This window comes from Pieris napi, chromosome 18 (assembly GCF_905475465.1).
Source record: "Pieris napi chromosome 18, ilPieNapi1.2, whole genome shotgun sequence".
NCBI lineage: Eukaryota > Metazoa > Arthropoda > Insecta > Lepidoptera > Pieridae > Pieris > Pieris napi.
The window spans coordinates 1664591-1690666 of NC_062251.1; the positions used below are offsets into that span (position 1 = coordinate 1664591).

The 26076-nt window shown below is 34.1% G+C and overlaps 1 protein-coding gene across 1 annotated transcript in view; it reads left to right on the forward strand.

The window, feature by feature from the left end:
• The first annotated feature begins 317 nt into the window (after positions 1-317).
• Positions 318-26076, forward strand: part of LOC125058566 (Kv channel-interacting protein 1) — a 53689-nt gene continuing 27930 nt past the window's right edge. Inside the window, exon 1 of the mRNA XM_047662670.1 lies at positions 318-570. The gene's annotated coding sequence lies outside the window, so the exon portion shown is untranslated. The remainder of the gene's footprint in view (positions 571-26076) is intronic.

The window sequence follows — 26076 nt, forward strand, 5'->3', positions numbered from 1 at the left end:
ATAATTAAGGGCTTGAAGCGTTTCCCCTTGCTAATAATTAATTAAACACTTTCGTGTCTGTGCCCCGTGCTTAGTGATTTTAATGAGGATCCCAACAGAATAATATTTTATGCAAACACTGACATGCTATCAAGAAAATTGTTTATTTTTAATTTCGAATCAATATCTCCAAAAGTCTCTAAAAGTCATGTTTTTATATTCAACAGGTAGACTATATTAAAAAAGCATAAACTCCAAATGTAAATTAAAAAGAAACGCGTCTATGGCTGCGAATTTTGACAGCTGCGCATCGATAATTTAGATGGCAGCACTCGGGCTGTCAGAGCCCAGTTACCGCCCGTCCCGGGCTGAGGTTGACGCGTGTGAGGGTGTAACTAAAATAAATCGATAAATGGATTGATGTATGACCGTTATTTCTATTATATGTAAAATATATTATTATAAATGCGATATACAGTGTTGAAACGTTGCAAACTACGGACTATCGCGCGAAATTTCTCGAGTTAATATGTCGTGTAATTAATTTCGAATTGAATTGTGTGATTTAACTAGTGTTCGTTTGATTTAAAGGTAAGGTTTGTTAGAATAGTTAAATTACGTTTTTAAATCATTTATATATTTCTCGTCCTCGCCGTCATACTTATAATGTTGTATTATTAAAGGCGACTGCGAAAACAAACAATCGTTTATTAACATTAAAAAATATATTACAAATTAAAAGTATTTGTTTCTTTCTGCTACAATGGGCATGGAATAATGTTTACTCAGTCCCTTGCTAATTATAGATACCCTTTACAAAGCTCTATATTATATGAAAATTCATCTAAATTAATATACTGAATAATTATTATGACACTTTATAAAGATTACATTATTAATTTGAATTAATGTAAAAATATTTTATATCTCAATAAATAAATTACCTAAAAACTTCACAATAGAATTAATAATATAAGTAATAATTTTAAAAGGCCAGCAACGCACTCGCGAGCCCTCTGGCATTAATGGGGTGGTATCACTTAACAATAGGTGAGCCTCCAGCCCGTTTGCCCCTTTCTATAAAAAAATAATACAGTTAAAATTGTAAATTTTAATAAAATAAAATAATTCTGATAAAGAACCTTTAAGTAGTTAGTAAACAGTGAAACATTTTTAATGTTAAGATATTTTTAGATCTGGGCCTCAGATTTCTGTATATGTTTTATGATCATCACCTCGACGTCCTTGGATCCACAACTGAGCGTTTTCTAAGGCAGTTTTTGCCGCGCACTACCACTATGTGGTACCAGCTGCCCACTGAAGTATTTCCGAACCAATTCGACTTAGGATCTTTCAAGAAAAGAGAGTATCAATTCTTAAAAGGCCGGCAACCCACTCGCGAGTCCTCTGAAGTATTTCCGAACCAATTCGACTTAGGGTCCTTCAAGAAAAGAGCGTACCAATTCTTAAAAGGCCAGCAACGCCAAGCAAGGCAAGCCTCCTCACGATGTTTTCCTTCCTACGAACTTTTTATTTTATTTATTTAGTATTACGTTTAAAACAATTTATTAAGAAAGCTTAAGAAGAGAAAATTCTTAGTCTACTTAGCTGAAGTCTCGAATTGAAAACCTTGCATTAAATAACATATGGGGGTCACAAGCGCTAAGTTAAGACTCTGAATGCGATTTTTTAAATTATTAGATAAAAGCGCCATTAAATTAGTATTAAAGCGTAATTAAAAGACTAGAGCGACCGGTCGTGATGAAGCGTCGATGACACTTCATGGAGTGTATTGGAAAAAGTTTAAAAAAAGAATAAAACGTTCGAAGTGCTTTTGAAAATGGAGTGAAGTGTCAACTGGATTTTAAATTTCGAATTTTATAATTAGAATTTAATACGATGTTTAAACTGTAAACTGTGAAACTGGCATAAAGTTATAACTATTGCCATATTATAAAAAAAAAAAAAACTGTAGATTTAAAAAAAGAACACCTGTTTTAAAATATTGACAAAATAAATCTTTGAATATTTTCTACTATTGTTGATCACAATATAATAAAATAACTGAGAATATTTATTTTTATAATATGTTGCTACCTATGTGATTATAAAATGCAAGTATATAGCAAAGATAAGAATGAATGAATTAATAATATTATTTATCAAGCAAATTAAACGTTTTTAAGTATAAATACGTGCACCTTTATTATTCCTTCCGACCACAGCCCATCATGTACCAGCTCACATACTTGTTTATTCGATGCGTAAGCTGATTCTCTGTGATAAGTGTTGAGATTAAAGTGCAGACCAGTGTTTGCCAACTTTTGTTGTGCCCCTCGCTTATTCTTATGCCCCCTATGTAATACTTGAAGTTATACTTCTTTTGGCGCGTTAGGGAAAAATGATGAGAGTAAATTTTACGATGTGGGCGCACACCGTCACAAAAAACCGACACCCTGAAGTAAGCTATAGTCAACATTTTATTTTTTTCTATTGTGAGTGTCGTTTTTTCTTCACGTAGAATAAAATTTTTGAAATTACTTTTATCCAGTTACGCCAGAGTATAACTTCTAACGCGTGTACATTAGTACACACACGTTTTTTTTTATTAAAGATTTAATTGTTCACTTAGCTTAAATGATAGGTTGTAGGATGATATTACTAGGAAACACAGAAAATTTTCGAAACATTTAAATGAAAAACTGAAATTAAAATTCTAAATAATTTTCAAAACAATCAAATAGACAATTTAATCAACTTGGTCCTTCAAGAAAAGAGCGTACCAAATCTTGAAAGGCCGGCAACGCGCTTGCGAGTGTTCTGGCAATGTGACTGTCCATGGGCGGCGGTATCATCTAACATCAGATGAGCCTCCTGCACGTTTGCCTCCTATTACGTAAAAAAAACCTAGAAACAAGATTTTCAGATTCTCTACCAGGCCAAAACCAATACCCCACATGTAACCGTGACCCTGGAAAAGTTAAGAGGGTCTTCGTGGTCTTCATTACTGAAGGTCGTGCCTGTCTGCAAAACCCTAAACGTCGACTTGCTGCCTCCACATCACTATCATCAGCTCGTCTCCGGGCATTAGGGGCGTTGAGACCCGCGTCTTTGGTCAGACGAACGGGTGATCGACCGCGACTTAGAAATTAGAGAATGAGTGAATAAATTCAAGTCTCGTTAAACGTAAATAAAGGTTTTTGTGAATCCTTGGGATTGATTTGCTTCAAACTTGGCGTTTAAAAAAAGTAACGGGAGTGTTTCTTGCCCGCTGTACGCCCTTGACTTGCGAACTGGTAGTAAATGTAAATTTAGAATCAATTTAACATCTCTTCTGTTGACGTTCATAAGTGTACTTGGTAACTTATATGAATGAAGTGATTTTGAGTTTGACTCCTCCCACCATTACCAGCTTGTCGAGACTATTCGGTTCTCCCTTGGGAATATGGTCAAAGTAAATAAGCAACCGTTTCTAAATGATAGTCGACAGTCTTGTGGTAATCTTTAGTTGGTTAACTGGACTGAATATCTTCTGCATGAATCATAAATTATGTGCCGTTTTTGAGTTTATATAGCTGCCGCACCGAACTTCGTTTCGCCTTGATATGATTTTACGTAGCCCACCTTTTTGATACATACCAACATAATATGGAACATTTTTCTATACCCCATAGAGACTCGCTTTTCCTACTTAATTTTTCATCCTCTCTTCTTTTTCGCAAACTTCATTACTGAAGGTCGTGTTTTTCTTTAAAAGCTCTAAGCGATACATCAACTTGCTACCTCCACTCCACTCCATTCTCAGCTTGTCTCAGTGCATTAGGGATAAGGGTCTTTACCTGGTCAGACCAATGGGTAGGCGATCGACTCCGACTTCTGCCATCACTCCTCCCTAACATTACCAACTCGTTGAGACTATTTGGCCCTCTCCTGGCTATATAGCATAAGTACCTAATCCAGAGATTTGCTTCGTACCTTATGCATATAAAAAATTTACATAAGGTATTAGGCAATGGGCAGCCTTATCACTTACAAATGATTTCTTCCTGGCAACCCTAGTATGCAACAATAAAAAAAAAACACCTACATAGGTACAAGAAGTGCATAAATAATTGACAAAAAAGAACATATAAACAAAGATATAAAAGATCGTTAATGACTCAGAACTAATATATATAAATAGCTAATTACGAGGCAAAAGATAAATGATCAAAAAGAAATAAATTAAAAGACAGGTCAGCTGATATCAATAGGATACTTTGAACAGTAAAGGGGAGTGACAGAATTCAAATCAGATTGCCAAGGGAACGCAAATCAAAATAACAGCCAGATGGGATCCATCTCTTTATAGTAGCATTTGTCTGATAGGCAAGTACGTGATCAGCCTCCTGTGCCTGACACACGCTAACTTTTCTAGGGTCTAAGGCATGTCGCTTTCCTCACGATGCAATGTTTTCTTTCATACGAGCGAATGTAGAAAGTCCATTGGTGCACAGCTGATCGAACCTCCGACTTCAGGTATGAGAGTCGCACGCTGAAACCTCTAGGCCTAACACTGCTCTATTTACCAGATGTACTCCAGTTAGTAATGACTATATCACATCTGTGCCATGCTCGTCGTAATCTATATATATAAAAATGAAACCCGTTTTCCGTTTTCACGACATAACATGAAAACGGCTTGACCGATTAGTCTGATTTTTTTGTTGTGTTTGTAATTGTCAGGAGAAGGTTCTTATAAAAGAAAAAAAGAAAAACATTGCGCGGAAAATTAGAAAATTTAAGAATACTTAACCACCATTCAATTCGAACTTTTTGATGTAACCTTATGGCGTTTGACATAACATTGACAGAATGCGTGCTGCAAATATCGTCAGAGAGGGTGTAAGAAAAATGAATATCGTTTAAAATAAATGCTTCGATCGGAGTTATTATATTGATAATATAATAATATGCGAGCCAGAAAAACAAAGCATTAGAATAATAAACATTTTGTTTCTGAAATATTTTTAATTAATTATACCAATTTGAAATCAATATTCATAGTTAAGACAGGACAACGTCTGTCGGGTCCGCTAGTTATACAAAAATGTATTGCTCAACTCTAACATTAACTTTAAAAGCATAAAATAAAAATTCACCAACTCATGCAACCCGAGTCGCGGCACAGAGTGACAGATACTAAACGACTATCAGATGTCATTTATCATATTTCATTGTATAATCTGTGGCGTGTTTTGTTGTCGTTTTGGCGGGAAAGTTTATTCTTTGTGGTAACGCGAGCCAACTCGATTTGTGTTCTATTTTTAAATTTACTACGAATAAATGATTTGGTCAATGTTACTGCGTTTATTAAGATAAGAAACGTAATTTACTTTCTTTAAAGCGTTAGATATATAATATATGGATTATATACGTATTACGTATATTATTATTGTTTTATTTTTAATATTATTTTCTCGTAAAAGCCAAACGCACTCACTAACTTTGGATTCTGTGGAAAAAGTGACAGTGTAATATGGTTTAGTGTTATTTAAAAAAAATATTGGTTGTTTGTAAAGTAGGTTTACGATCGAGATGTTTACGTGATAACGTCTTATTGGTGATATAAGTTTTTGGGAAGTAAGGAATTAATGAAGATAACAATTTTTTCAAATTTTAAATTACATCTATCGTTTTATTCACACTTTTGATGATAAATTTCGGGTGTAAAATGACAAGTTTACTTATTCGACTATGATATACATTTTTCTTCATACATTCACGGAATGACTGGCAGCGCTCGAGATGAGACGGGAGATCGGTCCGTCTCTCTCTCGTTATACCTGCGATCGCGCTCGTGAGGTTTTGGTGTGACACAAGTTTCTGAACATGTCACCCGACTAAAACGATTTTAAAGACGTTATCACGTCAAAAACTACAGAAAATGTGCTCTTGCCCTTTTCTTCTTTTGTCTTTCTTTTGTCTATGACATTATATTTTTAATTTCTTAACTGTCAAAAATTCGTATAATCAAAACTGTGCCCTAGCGTGTTTTGTTAACAGTCAATAATCACGCTACTTAAATATAAACTGGTCACAATAATTTAATGATATTCCAACTTAAGTTAATTAACTATTTATTTTATCGCACTTAATGTAATTTATTTAAGTCCTAAAACATCATGTATGCTTAAAATATACAAGAAAATATGACTTCACAAATTTAACACACAACTTTATTAAAACATAAAAATTTGAATGTGAATTTGAAGTAAAATAATTAGACTACTAAAAATTTGGTGGCGGTTGTTGCAGATATGGTTGAATGAAACACTTTGTTTGAAGCTGGGTAACAACTAACTTAATCATTTAGAATATGAGTTTGTAACTAACTAGTAGACTCGGCCAAGCGTTGCTGTGGCTAAGATTTTTGTTATATTACATAGTAGTAAACTATTCAAGAGAAAAGACAGGAGAACACCAATCCACCATGCTTTTTTCGTGGTGATGCCATTAAATTGTAGCTTATGTGAAACGTTGGTAATTATTTTGATAAGGATCAATACCTAGGTACGAATAAAGAGCCTGTGGTATTTTAATAAAAAAAAGTTAATAAAAGGACGCTTATTGTGACGAACCTATAAAAGATAGAGACTGCTGTCGCGACATTTTTTATAGATAGTGATGTGTCCTGAAAAATTTTAATACATAATTTAGTTCTATCTTTAATAGTTTTCGTAGCGCACACGATTGAAGGAAGTTTTTTATTTATTTTTTTACACCTTGGGTTAGATTATTCAAGTTTTAGTAAGCATCCCTAATTTTTTTGAAAATTAAACAGCCTATGTCACTCGGGAATAGTGTAGCTTGCCAACGGTGAAATAATTTTTGAAATCGGTCCAGTAGTTTCGGAGCCTATTCATTTCAAACAAACAAAAAATCAAACCTTTCCTCTTTATAATATTAGTATAGACATAACATTAGGGTTAGTGGGGTTTCGATGATAACAAAAACTAACTTGACGTATTGAAGACTTGACTATGTGAGCTTTCAATACAAGTACATTCGACCTTTTCGGACATCGGAAACAAGAATGTTGTAACAATTTATGAGTATGGAAAAAACTTAAGGGCTCATTTTGGCTTCAACTGTGCGATGATTGCTGACATTTGGTTTGCGCTTCTAATTATTAAATATTTATATGTAACTTAACTATATACATATATAATATATAATTTCTGCCAACCCAGGTTGAGGTTAGGAGACTTAAAACCAGAGTTAAAGGAAAAGAGTCAAATTCAGTCCGTAAGTTATTACAATAGCTGAAATCACAAAGAACGTACCAATTCTAAAAGGCCGCTAGCGAGCCTTCTGGCAATGTGTGTGTCGGTGGTGGTCAAAGTCAAAAATCATTCATTCATATAGGTAATACAATGAACACTTATGAACATAAAAAAGGAATATACATTAAATGCTTCTAATTTTACATTTACTGCCAGTTCTCAAATCAAGGTCGTAGAACGGAAGAGAAGAACTGGCAATAAACCCTCCGTCACTATTTTTTCGCATATTTTTTTGTTTTACACAACGTTTGTAAGGAGCTGCAACCATTACACTATGTTCCACATCTTAAGTAATAAATAATAATAAAATAAATGAAAAACAAAGATTTGTCCTCTATCAGCAGGAGGCATGGTGAAATAGAAGCACGTACTTACATTCTCGTGGGAACAACACGCAATACAGTCAAAATAACAAACATCACTTAACCCACTGTTCTATTAAAGTATACAAAAAAATTAAACCAGAAAAACAAACTAATTCCAGACCAACCATAGTTATAAAGTTAAAACTATTGCTATAATATTTAAAAAAAACCATAGTTATAAAGTTAAAACTATTGCCATAATATTAAAAAAATAAACCATAGTTATAAAGTTAAAACTGTTGCCATAATATTTAAAAAAAAAAAACATAGTTATAAAGTTAAAACTATTGCCATGATATTAAAAAAAAACCATAGTTATAAAGTTAAAACTATTGCCATAATATTAAAAAAAAACATAGTTATAAAGTTAAAACTATTGCCATAATATTTAAAAAAAAACATAGTTATAAAGTTAAAACTATTGCCATAATATTTAAAAAAAAAAAACATAGTTATAAAGTTAAAACTATTGCCATGATATTTAAAAAAAAACCATAGTTATAAAGTTAAAACTATTGCCATAATATTAAAAAAAAAACATAGTTATAAAGTTAAAACTATTGCCATAATATTTAAAAAAAAACATAGTTATAAAGTTAAAACTATTGCTATAATATTCAAAAAAAACGTAGTTATACCTGTGGTCACAAACATTATAAATACAGAGTAGTTCTTTCATTCGGCGCCAGCCTCTTCCTCGTTATCATGTGTTATTTCAACGCGATGCCACTCTGTCTGACACCGCTAGGGCTGGCATCTATCGATATGATGATTTTAATAGACATCGTATTTAAATGTTTAATCTGTGTAACAGTACTGTCAGTTTGACAATAAATGTCAAAAGTTTACTTGGCTATAAAAATCATATCTACTATTATTATTAATATTATTTATTTGAATAGGCTGCATAAGTGCTGGATTGATTTCAAAATTCTGTTTAATCTGTGTAACAATTCTGTCAGTTTGACAATAGATGTCAAATGTTTATGTGGCTATAAAATCATATATACTATTATTATTAAGATTATTTGAATAGGCTGCATAAGGGCTGGATTGATTTCAAAATTCTGTTTAATCTGTGTAACAATTCTGTTAGTTTGACAATAGATGTCAAATGTTTACTTGGCTATACAAGTCATATCTACTATTATTATAAAGATTATTTCTTTGAATAGGCTCATAAGGGCTGGATTGATTTCAAAATTCTGTTTAATCTCTGTAACAATTCTGTCAGTTGGATGTCAAATGTTTATGTGGCTATACAATCATATCTACTATTATTATTAAGATTATTTTTTGAATAGGCTGCACAAGTGCCGGATTGATTTGAGAATTCTGTTTAATCTGTGTACCAGAACTGTCACTTTGACAATAGATGTCAAAAATTTACTTCTTCAACTGTAACATTGCATTTATTCGTTTTATAGCAATTAACTAAATCATGGGATTAACGCCCCGCGAGTATAGCCAGACTTAGGCACTCTCTTCAACTGTTACTATGCATTCGTTTAATAGCAATTAACATTTCATTATTTCGCTTACATTCTATTGTACGTATTGTTAATATAGTGAAAATAAAACCCCGATCACGCAGGAACCGTACATATAGAAAGTCTGTTGTTCAAAGTGTTACCTACAACATCAGGGATCTCGCAAAAACACTGATGATTAGATTAAGGGTCTGTTTCACAATGTACGGATAAGTTCTACATAAGTTCCAAATTAGCTATTTATTACTTATTGATAGGATATACACAATTGTTGCGTTTCACTACTGTCAGATAGCGCTATTCGTCACATAAAATCCATCAAAGGTTATGAGTCCGATGAATGTCAAATAGCACAATTTATCTTCCAAATAATTTATGTGTTGCATAGCTATTTGGGACTTTATCCATACATTGTGAAACAGACCCTAAATGATACAAATATAAAATTAATCCAACAATATGTTTATTTCTCGTATACGTCAACCCTAGCCATTATAAAGCTCTATAGAAACTGGTTGAAAGCGCTGGCCACCATCCAATATTCGGACATTAATATTGAAAAGAAAACTTGTGCCGAGTACAGGGCATTTAAAGTTTATTGCTTCACTGATATTTGGTTCGGGAACTTAACATATCGCTTTTGATTGGACAATTCACAATTGACCTAGTCCCATGCTAAGCTGGTGAAGCTTGTGTTATGGGTACTAGGCAACGGATATACAAACATATGATAGATAGATATATAAATACATGTTTAAACACCCAAGACCTAAGCACAACACCAAATGCTCTAACATCGATGTTTTGTCTCAGCCGGGGATTGAACCCGGGACCCATGGATTCGCAGTCAGGGGTACTACCCAGACCAATGAACCGTCAAACAAAGTTGTAAAAGCATCATCTATTTTTTTTCAGGAAAAATAGTAGATAACGATATTATTACTAGGATACTAAGTACATCTATATATATATAAAAAAGAAACCCGTTTTCCGTTGTCACGACATAACATGAAAACGGCTTGACCGATTTGTCTGATTCTTTTTTTATAATATTCTTTGAAGTACGAGGATGGTTCTTACGGAGAGAAAAATTAAAAAAATTGAGTGAAAAAGTCTAAAAACAACACATTTCTATATTCCCATACAAAATATTCGTAATAATATTTAAAGGCAATTTGAACTTTAATACCATATCATAAAGTTCAAGTGTTAGTGGAGGGGTTCTGGAAAGGTAAATTTTGATTTTTTTACATAATGTATTTGTTGTCTTATCAATTTTCTTGTGGAGTGTGTTAGTGGAGGGGTTTCGGGAAGGTACATTTTTATCTTACTAGCTAGACCGGTGTCCCGAATAGCAGAATAAGTATTAAAAAAAATAAAGAATCGACTGTTAGGCGGTACGATGTTCGCCAGGCCAGCTAGTATACAAATATAACAGGAGTCTCAAAAAAAATTACATTTATTTATTTAGCCTTGTGAAAATGTTAGACGAATTCTTGGTGCAAACTCAAAATATCTTATCCTATAGATAAACAAGTACATTTATGAACGTCAAAAAAGAAATTAATTAATTGTTAATTTACATTTACTACCAGTTCGCAAGTCCAGGGCGTAAAGCGGGCAAGAAGTGGCAAGAAATTCTCCGCCACTCTTTTTAATCGCTAAGTTTTATGTCACACAAATTGTTTGAACTGGAGCAAATCATTTAAATAATCGTCATAAAAAGCTTTATTGATTAATTTTCGTTTAACGAGGGCTTTGAATTTATTCAGTGATAATTCTCTAATTTCCCTTGGTAGTTTGTTGTAAAAACGAATACAATTTCCATATAAGGAGTGGTTTATCACCTGGTCGATCGTACACTCAAATTAGTTTCATGATTTGTCAATCTAATAGGTGATCAGCCTCCTTTGACACACGCTGTCGTGTTGGGTCTATGGCACGCCGGTTTCCACACTATGTTTACCTTCATACCGGCGAATGTTAGCGCGTAGGAAGTCCATTGTTGCACAGCCAAGGTTCTACGACCTCAGGAATGAAAGTCGCTGAAGCCACCAGGCAGACTGCTGCAACATATGAATAAATATAACTATGTGGCCGTTCAAGTATTACGTAAGCAGATATACTGTAATTTATCCCCCCCTTCCTCTTGTCAGAAAAAGTAAGCAAAGCTCTCAAAAATAGTACAAAACCGTATTAATTACACGCTTTATATTAGCTTCACCTGTATGTATGTATGTATGTAACCGACTCCTTCGGACTCGATTTTGACCCACTTTAAACGGACAGATTTAATTCAAACTTTGTACACTTATAAAGAATCAGCGACAATATAATAATTTCATAGGTTTATCTCGAAAAAACAATGAAATTTTTTTTAAGTCCACAAAGCAATACGATTAAATTGAGACAACACGTATTGCTGCTAGGACTAAAAAGTGGAAAATAAATATAGTTTAAAAAAACTATATTTATTGGTATTATTGTGAAAAAGCGTGGGGCGCTCTGTGCCATATTTTTCGTCTATCGAGCAACCCACGCTCTTTCACAATAAAACCAGTATTTTTTGTTCATTACCATTATCAGCCTAAATTAGGAGTTATTTTTCACTTTTTAGTTTGATGTGCTTTAAAAGCGTGTTTTAGAGTTTTTTTAACTATATTTATTTTTTTGTGGGAATCCTCGAAAATTTCTCAATTCAAAATCCTCCATTTCGTTTTCAAGCATAGACAATGTGTGGGTAATATGTTTAAAAAAGTACTTACTGTTGACGTAATCACCAAATATGAAAATCAAAGACCCCCTCCCCCCTATAGTGCTTACGTAATACTTGAACAGTCCCAATGGTTAGAACCCTTCATTAAACTTAGAAAATATACAACAGGTAGCAATACGCTCATATCGTGCCCAGGGGAACCACTATATCATTCCACAAACGGAGGGATAAATTAGGGTGCAACATTAAATGGAATAATGTATGAACCGTGTTCCAAAGGACCCGTTCCAGTATTTAAACTACGTAACCTATTAGGCGGGACATTCAATTTTAAGGATTTAAAGAAATATCTTTAAAGGAAATAGAGCCACACATGTTATTAATGTAAAAATAAATCTTTAAAGTATAATAAACAGCCTTATTATACTTTAAAGACAGTAAGTTTAGAAAAAGTATTGTACAACAGACTTTACTGGATGCTAGGAAGAAACACAAGACTTTCTCTAGATAACAAACTTCTTATATATAAAGTCATCCTTAAGCCCATTTGGACATATGGCCTCCAACTATGGGGCAGCGCAAGTGATACCAACATAAATATAGGTACTCCAGTGACAACAGAACAAGATCCTAAGAGCAGTTGCAAAAGTACCATGGTCTTAGGGGGCCTCATAGCCTAGCGGTCTTATTAAGTGGCTGCTAGGTGAGGGGTACCGGGTTCGATTCCCGGTTCGAGGGCAAATTTTAATTTAATTTAAAATTTGTTCTCGGCCTTTGGGAGGGTTGTGCGGTACCGGGCGAGTGCCTAAACCGTACATGGAGGACACGGTCGAATTTCTAAGGCAAAAATAACGAATTATAAAAATCCTATACTTGACGCTGGCTAATGCACAAATCGTGCCAGAGCCAATATAAAAAAAAAGAAAAAAAAAAGTACCATGGTACACAACCAACAATGAAGTTCACGAGCGCCTTAAAATTAGAACAATCAAAGAGGAAATCCGGAGACTGGCAGCTAAATACAAAGAGCGGTTAAGCTGTCACCCGAATAAACTTGCTCGCCAACTCACCATTAGACAGTATGTGAGTCGACTAAAACGTCACCATATTCTAGAGCTAGAAGACCGACAGTAGCTCTAGACAGATAATGAGTAGATGCTTCCAATGGGAAGTCACTTCACATGACAGCACCACAGAAAAAATTTGCTCATAGCCTTGGGGCTGATTGCAAATAACCGCAGAGAAAAAAAAAAGTGTAATAAATAGAAAAATAGTCTATTTAGGGTGATAAAGTTTAAAACAATTCTGTCACTGTCATACGACAGCAGCTGTCAAATTGAAATTACCTTACGCTTGGGGCTTGAGACAATTACTTTTCGATAGTCGTATGCGTAACAAAAGTAATACTTGAATGGCCTAATGCATTGCATTGAATGCAACTAAACGGTACTTTGATGTTTACAGGCTACCATTAGGTGCCTGAACTTCCTTGGATTTAAAAAAAGGCTCAAATCTTTTGTATAACTTCACTTTGACCCACCTTTACGATGTATCTGTATAAATTATAAATGACGTCTACAGAATAACAAATGAAATGACAGAAAGAATATTTAATGTTAAGTTAGAGGTAGCGACATTTGTGTTAGTAAAAAAGTTTATTACTATAAAACATGTCAAAGAGGAGATCAAGACCTGGAGTATGAAATACAGAAAAAGGCTAGAAATGCATCCTAATAAGCTTGCCACGCAACTAACCATACCGGACCTAATAAATAGGCTTAAAAGGCGACAAATCCTAAGTCTTGATAGACACGGTTGAAAGAGAGGAGCAGTCTCGATGGAGATTTTGCTCTGAACGTCTTACAGCTTTCAACACATCTGCTCATAGTCTAGCTCAGAGTTCCCCAAACTTTTTTTGTGTCGTAGACCCCTTGCCATATTTTTCCGTGTTGGGTAGACCCCCTACTTACCTGATATTGATTTCGTGTAAATTTCTAACTGTAGTGAAGTTTAGTATTAAAGTAAAAACACATGTTAATCTATACATTTATTAATTGAATTTAAATTAAAACTACTCAAAATAATTTCTTTTATCTGATATGTAGGTACTTTTATAAATAATGTATAGGTTTTGATATTATAATATAGTATGATGTAAGTTAATAAATCAGTGTACGTGTTAAGATCCACTACATTTTCATTTCATGGACCCCCAAATTTTTTTTCGCTGACGTAGACCCCTTGCAGGTTGTGATAGACCCCTAGGGGTCGATATAGACCACTTTGGGAATCACTGGTCTCGCTGACTGATTGCAAGATAAAGACTTATATAAAAAAAAAAAACTATAAAACATGTTTTTTAATGGTACGTCGGGGAGAATACGGAATTCCAAATTCACCTCGACGTCCGTCGTTCCACAACTGAGCGTTTCTTAAGGCAGTTTTTGCACCACCACTATGTGGAACCAGCTGCCCACTGAAGTATTTCCGACCCAATTCGGGTTATTAAAAGACAGCACACTTCTGAGCCCTCGGGCTTTGAGTGCTCATGGGTATCACTTAATGTCAGATTAGGCTTCCTTTTGCCCCTTATGAAAATATTATTAATAAATAATCTGAATCAACATAGAAATAATAATAATTAAATATGGATAAAAAGAAAATAAAGCCAATCCACCAATCGATTTTTTGAAGTTATACTTCTTTAGGCGCGTTATGAAAAATTGATGAGAGTGAAATTTTACGATGCGCGCGCACCGTGACACAAAATTAACATAATGAAGTTTCCCACGAAAGATGCTACGGCATTGGATATAATTTAAAAACAACATTCAAATAATAATAGAATTCATGTTACACTTAATGTAAGAGAATAATAATAAATATTTATTTATTTAATTTTTCAAATGTAAACTGAACTTTATTGACTATAATGACTCCTTTTCCAGTCTTTGATTATTTAATTGTAATCTATTATTTGCATGCAATCAAAAACTATTTTTAATAATGCCAAAGAAGTCTAACTTCTTACGCGCGTACATAAGTACACGCACCCTTTTTTTTCTATTTCATTATTCTAAACGTATTATGTTGACGTAATTATCGTAAACGGATACGTTTTAATTGCAATTGCAAATGATAATTGTGACATTTCACCACAATATTCCATTTATGCAACAGATAAGTGAACTAGCTGACTCAGTTGGCGAAAGGCCACAGCCAGCCATTTGTACGCTTAATTGAATGTGATATGGAATAAAGGGATACGGTAGGAATGTTAAGTAATTTAAAAACCTAGTACAGTAGTCCCCCCTATAACGCGTTTTTCGTCCCCCATAGAACGCGGTATTTCTCCCCTATAACACGGATATTTCTCAAGCCATATTTATGTAGTATAAAAATTTAGAATGATTTGTCAAGTCCATAATTACAAATTAATTGTGTAATATTTACAATATTCTTAACCTCAATACTATTATATTTATAATAAATAATTTGGTCCCTGCGGCAGTGTATCTTTATCGCTGGCAGCATTTCCTCGCTGTATTGCGATACCTATTCGTTGAGCGACGAAAGCACCAGCTCTGAGGTCACCGATAGTACCAACCAGTTCATAATTAGTTTTACATACCTTTGAACCTGTGTTGTATAAAATAAACTAGATAACTTTATTAAATTGTTCCTAGTTTTTGAAGTCAAAACGGTTTTACAAGAATACTCCCATAACGCAAAAACAAAATACAAAACCAAAACAGATTGTTAAACAAAATATACGAAACAGAAATTGGAATGGAATTAAGTATATTAATAGATAAAGAAAAGAAAGCTGAAATTACACATTAAACAAACAACACCTATGTTACCACTGCCGAAAACTTCTCGCCGCTTAATAGTTTCGACTCATCGCCATCGAAGCGTATGGGAATAATATACTGTGATTTTCTGGTAATTTTATAAAAATATAGATTTATATTTAGATATAGACAAATTTTTTGCACAATAATTTCATTGAATCTAATATGGTTTTGTTGATTAAACCTTTGAGACAGTTCTACTAAACACAGATGCACAAAACACTGGTGCACAGATGTGGTTATCTTACTAAAAGACTACATTCAACCAACAAAAATTTTGTATAGTTATGTTTTATCTAATTAAGCTAAATAAATACATAAATTTAACAATAGACATCACTGGCAAAAACAATAAGCATACCGTATTGATTGTGCCATGTAATATTGCTGTCACTTTTGGCGGGAACAAGCCGCCATGTTGTTGTTATTCGTCTGTCCTCTTTGGTTTTATTGCCTTGTTTTTCGGGGTTGCCCTAATTGAATATATTATTGAATTTACTCTTTTGACGTTTTTGTGGAGTTGGGGTTATGTTTAATGCATTCAATATGGAAATAAATATATATATTTTTATTAGTTTATATTACGTTTATTGTCGTAATCATAACAATCCAATGTACAGAATTTGCAATTTTCTTAACCTACATAGTAATATTAAAAAATTATCAAACGAATATTAAAAAAAAAATTAAAATGGGGGTAATTCGACTTAGAGTCCTTCAAGAAAAGAGCGTACCAATTCTCGAAAGACCGGCGACGCACTTGCGAGCAATGAGAGTGTCTATGGGTGGTATCACTTAACAGGTGAGCCTCCTGCCAGTTTGCCTCCTATTACATAAAAAGTGGAATACACAGACGATTCTCGACATATAAATAGCTCTTTCGAATTAAAATATGCCTGCAAGGCTTAATTAATACAACATCACGACCTCATTAGATGATTGCCAGACGCAAAAATATTCAAGTGGCTAGTTTAAATATATGTTTTGAAGTGTTATACAACTATATAAATCTGGGCCTCAGTAAAAACAGAAAGAAGTCGAAAAGACAGAATAAATAAATCGTGGCTTTGGGAGCGTTCAAGTATTACGTAACGTATTTTTCTCCTTTTGTAAAACGTTACGATGCGGGGCGGGGATTAAATTACGCGTTATTGTTAATATTTTTTTCGACTTACACCACATAATAGTAACTAAAGAGTCACTAGATGGTCACGAAACGTTTTACTATACTTGGGTACAGTACTGTACTTGGGTACTGAAAAACCTTACGGCGAGTTACATGGGGGGGGGGGGTCAATAATCTCCAAAAATTGCGTTACGTAATACTTGAACGCTCCCTTTTTAGGTCTGGGCCTTGGATTTCTGTATCTGTTTCATGATCCGGAGTCTATCTTTCATTTAAGAATTGGTACAATCTTTTCTTGAAGGAGTTATGGGACTATATTCACAAAACGTATACCCAATACTTGCCCTAGACGGGGCGTGGTAACGGCCTTGACCGCGCCCCGCCCCGTGATCCTCATTCAACGTTCTCCATGGCCAGTTCACGCTTTGCTATTCTGTTATAACTAGATATGTATATGCAAATGAAAAAGCTGTTTTCAGCTAAAACGTTTTAATGTTTTATGGTATTCTTTTATGAGTACGTTATACACCAGGGTGGATATGATTTAAGGTTATAATGGTACCGTCTGGATAATAAAATCTCTCGAACTTCTTGGTCTAAGGTCAAAAGTCAAAAGTATAGATCGACTGCGTGGCTGTGTTTTGTCTTCTTCAGTGGGCAGCTGGTTCGCGGCAAACACTAGTATTTCCAAACCAATTCGACTTCAACTCAAGAAAAGAGCAAACCAATCCTAAAACACCGGCAACGCACTCGCGAGCCCTCTGGCATTGAGAGTGTCCATTGGTCTACATCGCTTAACATCAGATGACCATCCTGCCCGTTTCCCCTCTGTTCTTTATAAACAAAAATAATAAAAAGACAATTGCAAATATTTGTTGGCAATACAATAATTAAAATTAATTATGAAAATATGTGAACACCATGTAATAATATTATTATGTAGATACATGGTGCTCTCGCGCTATTAGTTATCTTCTGCATTGTTTTTTATAACACCATGCGCCTAATTTTAAGTTAATGTAGTAGTTTTTATTGTTCTAGATACATGGTCTTCACGTATAATCAAATCAATGTATACAAAATATTGTAAAAACTATTTTAAAAGAGTAAGTATGGAGTTTCTTGCCCATTCTTCTCCATATGACTATCATTCTAGTAATTTTGACGTGACAACGTCTTATAAATCGATGGAGCCGGCTGCACGCACGGAAAAACATGACGCATGCGGTGTTACCTCGCTCTGAGGCGTTCCATTTAAAGCTTGAAGTGCAAGCGAGAGCGCGGAGCGAGCGACAAAGAGGCACAATCGGCCTCCGCGTTCGGCAGCGTCCATTCATTAAAAAAAATTACATAATTGTATTTATGCGTACAAATAAATACCTCCTTCTCTATATCCATACAAAATATCTATCAAACAGATAAAATTAAAATTTCTAAAATTCATCAGTATCTTCTTATGACGTTGTCACGTTCAACTATCGTCAGTAAACCGACTTTACAGACAACCGATTTTTATTAACTTGTAATTTTGACTTTCTAAAGTGCCTTTTTAATGGGCCTATTGAAATAAATGATTTGACTTGAAAATCTGGCTACATATTTTTATTTCCTGTATTTAATTAACTGGACGTGTTTGTCTTAAATATCTATAAATGATATACACAGAGCGATTCAGACTAATAAAAACGTTTCTGATAGACATGTTTATTGTTTATGTATATTTGTTGTAATGGATTTGTTTCGACCTTGATATGGTTTCACCGCGCTGAGAGGTGAACAATTTTCATTATCATTAATTGTCAGGCATTTATGAAGTTAAACTTCTATAGCCACATGAGGGTCGAAGAAAAGAGAGAGAGCGATTGAGACTTGAACACCGATGGTGTTTATAATACATATCAATATCATTATTATTTCATTAAGTAAGGGAGCGTTCAAGTATTACGTAACGCAATTTTTTGAGATTATTGACCCCCCCCATGTATCTCGCCGTAACGTTTTTCAGTACCCTAGTACAGTACTGTTCTCAAGTATAGTAAAACGTACGTTTTACAAAAGGATGACATTATGATAATTAATATGACATTTGCATGACTATTTAGTATGCCAGATAGTGCGAATTATTCCATCTAAATCTACCGCTTTCTATGCAAATAAACAAAATACTGTGGTGGTGTTTTAATGTATTCATAATGTTTGATAATAATATTCAGATACTTAAACACTTTTATATTTCTATCTGTGTGTGTTCGGCAACGGCCTCCTCCAAATCCCGCCTTTGCGCTATGCCACTCTCTGCCATGTACCTGATGTTTTCTTAATGGTGTATCCACTTGTGGATATAAGCTTTAGCGTACCAATTCTTAAAGGGCCGGCAACCCACTTGCGAGCCCCCTCGTATTTTTTATAGGGGCAAACGAGCAGGAGGCTCACCTGATGTTAAGTGATACCACCGTCCATGGACTCACATTGCCAGAGGGCTCGCGAGTGCGTTGCCGGCCTTTTAAGAATGGGTACGCCGTACGCTCTTTTCTTGAAGGACCCTAAGTCGAATTGGTTCGGAAATACTTAAGTGGGCAGCTGGTTCCTCATAGTGGTAGCAGTGCCACATTAAAACAACTATATTTGAAACAATAAGGAGTAGTAAATAGAAAAATTTATTCGTACACGGCCATGATTCGAACGAACTCTTGAGTTGAGTTTTAGATTTATTTTAACACTTTAAATCTGGTTTTTCTCGCAAACTTTGCACCTAGAACCACTTTAAAATCTTTTGTTTGAAGTACATTTTAAAATTATGCGGCTCTGAAATTAAAATAGAGTGTTTGAATTGAGGTTTTTGTTCAGTTTATAGAAGCTTAAAGCTTTCGAAATATATTTAGAGGAGGGCTCATTGGTCTAGTGGTTAGTACCCCTGACTGCGAATCCATGGGTCCTGGGTTCGATCCCCGGCTGAGACGAACATCGATGTGATGAGCTTTTGGTGTTGTGCTTAGGTCTTGGGTGTTTAAATATGTATTTATATGTCTATCTATCTATGAATGTATATCCGTTGCCTCGTACCCATAACACAAGCTTCACCAGCTTAGCATGGGACTCGGTCAATTGGTGTGAATTGTCTTTTAAAAAAAAAACTTTATTACACATAGATAATATTTCCAACATACAAATATATAGTATTTACAATATTCTTAACTTACATAGTAATAAAACAGTCAAAACCGTTTACGACGACATCGTTTAGAACATACCGGTTATATTAACCGAAATCAAAGGTCCCGGCTGAATTCTATGTATTACTTATACTTTTCGACATTGAATTATTTCTTTCAAAAAAAAAAAAAATCAAAACACTTCGCGTTTATTTGTTTGAAATTGAAATTTTCCTTTTCTAAACCTTCAAAGTTTCTCGCAGTTAAAAATATATTTATGTAGTATTTTTATCCGGATTTACAGATTACCAAAAAGTTTTCTCTTACCATAAACAATAGAAGCCAAACAACGAAGTTTAACAAGAACAATGTTTCTGAACACGATTATGTAAGCTTGCCTTGACTTTGTCTTGACCCCTTATAGACGATATTTCGTGTTAGGCACGAGTCCTTTAAGACAGGTATAACATACTATGACGTTTTCTAAGATATTCATTAAAGTATATAGTATGTCGAGCTAGTATAGTAATGAAATCAAAAAGAATAAATAATAGTTTAAAAAAACTAAAAAACACGCTTTTAAAGCACATCAAACTAAAAAGTGAAAAATAATTCCTAATTTAGGCTGAAAATGGTAATGAACAAAAAATACTGGTATTATTGTGAAAAAGCGTGGGTTGCTCGATAGACGAAAAATATGGCACAGAGCGCCCCACGCTTTATTTTTCACTTTTTAGTTTGATGTGCTTTAAAAGCGTGTTTTTTATTTTTTTTTTAACTATTATTTATTTTTTTTCATTTTTTTTTTCGGATTATTGCATTGTCATCGATCTTTGACAGGTGCGCAAAGTTTGAATTAAATCTATCCGTTAAAAGTGGGTCAAAATCGAGTCCGAAGGAGTCGGTTACGGAAGCTAATATAAAGCGTGTAAAAACGCTTTTATTTCTTGTAAATTGAAACTGTTGCTGGCATTTCCTCGTGTATTACGATACTTTTTCATTGAGCGAGGAAAGTACCAGCTATGGGGTCAACAGTAGTTTAATCAGCTGTGCAATTGAAGCCCACGGCCCAAGAGTCTACTGCAAACCCCTTCGCAGGTGAAGAATCCAAGTATCTCCAGGTATATCTGTCATGGGCAAACTCCAACGAGCTCGAGCCAGCTGTTTTGATAATTTCATCCGCCCATCTCGTGTGCAGTCTTCTATATCCCTTCCCAAGAGCCTCCATAGGTCGCCATTAGAGTCTATCATTCGTCTGACAGTCTTGCTAAATGAACCCCCCCCCCCCCATATGAGTGGAAGAGTGTTGCTCATCATCTATTATTTTTGTTTTTCTGCGGATTCATTCACTTTTCGGTTTACATTTTAATTCCAGGAATACTTAATTCTATTGCACGCTGGCACTAACGTATTTTGGCTTTCGTGTTGGAAAATATTTATACTTCATACTAGCAATTAATTGACTATGAAACAGCAGTGATTATATCTCTTGCTATGAGGTGCATTGGTCACGCGAGGTCGACGCTGATATAATCTTCAATAGGTAATCTAATTATAAAGTAAAATGTATTGATTTTTATATGAACTCAAAGGTTATATAGGTATGTTATCTAAAGCTGGCGGCTTCAACACATTTACACTTTGTGCTTGTGTAGTTTCTGTGAATAAGCGCGAGACGTGATGTCAAACTGAAATACAATCACAAATACATCATGAAAAGACTGTCCGTCTCTCTCGCGCTCGGTCAAGCTTATGAGTATAAAAGAGACAGTTATTGTTTTTCTTTTGCTACTGTTTATGTTGATCTCTACTGTTTTATATTATTATTATTTTATACATGTTGATCTTTATTCAAACATTACCAGGGCAATCTCGTGAAATGGTGCACAATATTTTTAATTATTTTAAGCATCTTAATAAAAACAGTTTAATGAAAAAATGTTATATTTAATTTGACATCAGATGCGACTGGGGTTTCTAAGAGGAGTATTGAAAGAATAGTTAGTGAAGTAAAAGTGAAGTGTGTTGAGCTAGATGGAACTTATGTCGAAAAATTAAAAATTATTTACACAAACTACTCTATCACGTTCTTGGTCTGGCTTAGAACTTTTGGATCCACCCTCGTATGCACATAAAATTTATATGTATTTGACACATTTTTATTTATTTACAACCCACCCAACCTTACTAAAACCAGAGTGGACTAAAATGTATAGCATGGCAAAAAAATCATATTTTGAAACATACTGTATGTGAAATTGCATTAGTGTGAGTACTGTGAACCCGCCAGCTTTCGATAACCGACCTATACCTGCTAACAGCGGATTAAGTACGAGATAGGCACTTAACAATGCTTTCTTTAATTTGAAGCCTTCTATCAAATCAGCTCAGGATAAGGGAGCGTTCAAGTATTACGTAACGAATTTTGGGAGGGGGGGGGTCCTTTTGTAAAACGTTACGATGCGGGGCGGGGATTAAATTACGCGTTATTGTTAATATTTTTTTCGACTTACACCACATAATAGTAACTAAAGAGTCACTAGGTGGTCACGAAACGTTTTACTATACTTGGGTACAGTACTGTACTTGGGTACTGAAAAACGTTACGGCGAGTTACATGGGGGGGGGGGGGGGGCAATAATCTCCAAAAATTGCGTTACGTAATACTTGAACGCTCCCTAAGTACGTAATCATCATAAAATCAAATGAGAGGTGCCTGTACTATTTGGTGTTTGCAGACGGAATTTTGGAAGATTCTGCTGATTATACACCTTGGGAATGAGTAGGGAGGAGGTAGAGTCTGGCTAATGAAAGAAGATAACGAAAAAGCGCGGCAAATTCAAAAAAAATTAGTATGGTGTCCCTAAACGTTTGATATATTTTGTGGATTAAACTTACTTGATACTTGATTTATTTAATAATTAGTATTTCAATGAAATTAAATACCATACGTGTTTAAGCTTTTACTATTGATACTTAAAATTACTAGCATTGCATGGAAAACTAAAACTATATTTATTATAAAACACAACTTTATTCGGAATAATGAAATCCTGCGAAAGAAACGAAATATTCTATCAAATAAAACAAAGTTTAGGCTATTATAACTGTTAACTATTCGGAACAAATATATAATAGAAATAAAAATGAGTAATTGCATGAAGTATCAAGACAATAAATCTTACTAACCTAAGAAATTCAATGACATTCTGTGTTGCCATCCGAAAGTTTTTTTTTTTGAAGTGAAACTTCTTTATCGGGGTTGGTAAAAATTTAGTGTAACATTTTTTCGTTACGCGTCACATTTTTCCGTTACGCGCCATCTTTTGAAGTGAAACTTCTTTATCGACGTATGGGAGAAATTTTGTAGCAGGTTACGCGCCATGTTGCTTTTTGAAGTCAAACTTCTTTATCGGCGTTGGAAAAAAATTTACACACATTTGTCACATTTTTCGGTTACGCGCAATCTTTTTCTTGTCCCTACCACGGTTGATCCGAAGAGATTCGAAGCCATTAGTAACAAAAATATATAATAACGATAACAATGATAGTAATACTAATAATTCTATTACAATTCATGAAATTCTGTAATAATCTTAGTACTACATAGTAGTACAGTAATAAGTTAAAATGAAATAATTGTATTATTTGTTTTCATGTCTATAATAATAAAAGCCTTTTGATAAACTTTATCTAATTTAACTTTATTTAACCAATTTCTGTAAATTTCTGTAAATTGTCATATTTTTCGAAAAATAAGATCATAAAGAGGTTTCACTTCTTATGTGTGTACACTAGTACACGCACACCTTTTTTTAAATATTATGGCAATAGTTTTGACTTTATGCCAGTTTCAAGTAAAATCCGAAAGTTTTCAAATGATTCAATTATCTTCTTTCATTAGCCAGACTCTAGAGTCTAGAGTAATAGTTTAATCTATGCCCTCGTCTAGCAAGCTAGTCTATGCCGGATATACGAAAACATTCGCTATTCTTGGCTATAAAGTACATTGTATCACGGTTAATGTTTGTTTTACGAGTATTTTAAATGCAAATGGCGGTTTTAGCGTCGTAACAGTATATCACTAATGCGATTAAAGTTATTTGATTTTATATTTATAGTCTATAATCTAATTTTACTGTGACGTTGTACTTTGTGGGTGATCTATTGTCATAGACAATGTCTTGGACTTTATCGTTTGGCTATTATTTTTCAATAAAAAACAACGGTTTTTATAGTTTATAAAATGTATAATCTTATAGGTATACAGTATACTCCTTAAAACGCGTAATTATAATTATAACCCGATTTCCGTCCCCCATTAAACGCGTCATTTCTCCCTATAACTCGCTTTCGTATAACGCGATTTCTGTCTCCCATTAAACGCGGTATTTCCCCCTATTACGCGGTCATTTCTCAAATTATATATCTGTAGTGTGAAATTTATAATGATTTGTCAAGTTCATAATTAGTGCGTGCTTTTTTTGCGTGCCTTTGCACTGTGTGTGTGTTATAAAAATAAACTAAATAATTTTATCTAATTCGTGTTCTTAGTTTAAAAATCGTTTAAAAAAACGTATTACAAGAAACTCCTTCAACGCGATTTCCTGTCACACGGTCCGCTATACGTTACTTCATAGACAACACAACCCACAAAACGCACATCGCTCAACGCATTTTCTCTTTCAGAGGCATTCACTAACAATCTTCAGAAAGTAATGCAATAGTAGTTTTAGAGATGCCCCGTCTCATCTCCCTCGGAAAAAGGCTGGAGGCTGTAGAGCAGACGGAAAGTCATTAACGGCTCAAATATAAGTAAATATAAGAGTCTTTCCTCCAACTTCGATTTTGTTCCCTTTGGAGTAGACTCTTGGGCCGTGGTGTTCAAGTGCACAGCTAATTAAAGATTTAAATTGACTGGTAGATGGCACCCAGAGCTGGTGCTTTCCTTAACGAATAAGTATCGCAATACAGCGAGGAAATGCTGCCAGCGTTAAAGGTACACTGCCACAGGGACCAAACTTTTAAAATTTGTTTTAATTTTTTTTTATTACTTTTTAACTGTTTTTAATAGTACGACGTGGGTTAAGTAAATGGTAAATACTGTATATTTGACTGTAATAAATAATTATATTAAGGCATTGTATATATATTTTTAGCCAGTTAATTGGGTATGTAACACCCAAAAGCCAACGACATATTGTCAGGCTTCCTTCCTTTCAGACGATAAAGAATAATTAACCGAATTGGATTATTATATCTCATACTACGTCAGTTTAAAAAGAATAAGTTAATATTCTGTGCACAGCAAATATGAATAAATCCAATCAAATTGATATCAATAAGTATTGAGCTCGATTCAATTGTCATCGCTTCCCGCCAATGTTGGCACGGCGCCATTTTGAAATGTACTCTTTAATATTATAGAATGTGATCGTTGTTTTATTGTCTATTGGCTAACTATATGATGTTCTCAGTTAATGTTTCTATAGTCTATGCTCACAGCGAAATTTGTAACCATTTGATAATTTGATAGATTTTATACACTCGTAAATTAGGTTTAAAGACTTTATTTCTCAAAAAGACAAAAAATTTCACTTACATGAGAGTTAACATTACATTGTAGTCGTTCTTAAAATAATCACAATAAAATATAGCCGTACATGCAATAAATTTAAAAATAAAAGTAAACAAAGAAATATGAATTAAAAGTAATTATAAGAAATGAATTTAAAAGTAATTTTGTTTAACATATTCACTTAGCTTCGATTTGAATGAATTGATAGAAGTAATATTTTTTATATCTGTGGGTAGTTTATTATACAGCTGTGCGCCTTCGTAGGTAAACATTTTTTTGCCGTAGTTCGTACGTACTTTAGGTAATGCAAGATGTAATATAACATTCTCGTTTCCGATAATGTCCTGGACTACACTTATATTCTTTATAAGTATCAGAAGTGTCACTTAGATTTAAGAACCCTTCAATAAGTCAAGTGAGTTTTTTTGTTAGCGTCGCAAAGTTACAACGCAAGCCCTACTTGACGATTTAAGTTGGCGCTTCATAAATAC